Source organism: Schistosoma mansoni, chromosome W (genome assembly GCF_000237925.1).
Source record: "Schistosoma mansoni strain Puerto Rico chromosome W, complete genome".
In the NCBI taxonomy this organism is placed as follows: domain Eukaryota; kingdom Metazoa; phylum Platyhelminthes; class Trematoda; order Strigeidida; family Schistosomatidae; genus Schistosoma; species Schistosoma mansoni.
The window spans coordinates 37,667,356-37,668,906 of NC_031502.1; positions in this window are offsets into that span (position 1 = coordinate 37,667,356).

A 1,551-nucleotide genomic window follows, 5' to 3' on the forward strand; every position below is an offset into this window, starting at 1 on the left:
AAATAACATCAGTATGAATGTAGTCGCAAATCTCTTTGTTCCATAATGTTTCCTTTTAGACTGACGAGTGAAATAATATGATAATATTAAGTAATTCATATGAGTTTTGCATTTTAAAATACGATTGTTTAAATCTCATAAGAGAAGCACTACTTATATATATATGCTTCTACATAGGACCTGGAGTTCAATATATGTAATCTAATAATGAAGTAAAATGTACTATAATGACATTAAGTTAACAATTAATTCAAGGACTGCATAACATGCTTAGATTGCATTTTCATTCAACTTTCAGAAAACTTGTTGCGTGTTCGTAAGTCGGGCTAACCAGTTATGTAGTGGCCTAAATCTGATTCTGTCTATACTCGTATATAATAAATGACTTTATTCCGCGTTGGTGAACAACGGAGTTAAATAAGTCAAATACGAGAATGGAATTAGGATACATATATTTTCTACAGTCATTGATTTGGCCAGAGAATCAGAGTGATGAAGCGAACGAAGCAAAAGTCACGCGCAATGGAGATGGCTGGGAAGCCAACTCGAGAGCGAGGCAAAAGATGATGCGTATTGGAGATGGCTGGGAAGCCAACTCCATTTAAGCAAGCGTTAATCAACATTTATAGTCAGACAAAAATGAGTGACAGACATATGATGAATAAGATACGAAGTGTACACATATATGCTCATATAAAAGTATAGCCAAGGTTAATAAGCGAATAATGAACAAGATCAAAATATGACTCATGACAGGCGAATTGGCTTGGCCAGTAGCTAGGATAAAGTATATGGGCTTAACAAATAAACTGATACTACAAATCTCAAGGTCTTTTAATTACTATAAAACCCCTGTTTTTCTGTACATAAATGAACCTTGTAGTAAAGTACTTTCTCTCATACTCGTGTCTTCTCTCTGGTCTTCAAGTCGCTGAGTAATGCTAGCCTGGGGTTATCCGAATAGCTTAGGATCTGAATAAAGCTTTCAACTTACAAGACATATCACTCATCACATTAATTATAAAGTTCAATAAATTTATATGCTTTTTATACTATCAAGAGTTAATTTTCAACCATATAAATGATGAAATGGTTGATTTAAACGTTTACCCAATAGTGGTTTATTTAAAGTCACTATTTTAGGCTGTATTAAAGCTGTTGGGGTAGGATATTATCAATGTCTAATTTATGATTAATATCGTCACTTCATTTGAATAATACTACTTGTTAGTTGATTAGATCAATGAACATCATCTACTTGTCCGTTTTTACTATTATAATTTTGAGTTGCTTAAAAATGTTTATAAGTAGTTATATCTTTGTTATCTCATATTCTACTGTTCAATAAAACACGAGATAATAGTCGAGTGTTTTGAAAATAATTTCTTACTAAAACATTAAGTGATTTCATCACATAAGATACTAATTATTTGTGTTGATGACAAGACACACAACCGATTGATATTATGCGTCATTTGACAAAGGTATGGTTTTATTCGAAACAGAATTGCTATTAAATACTACGTAATTATTTAACTGATGCTACGATTT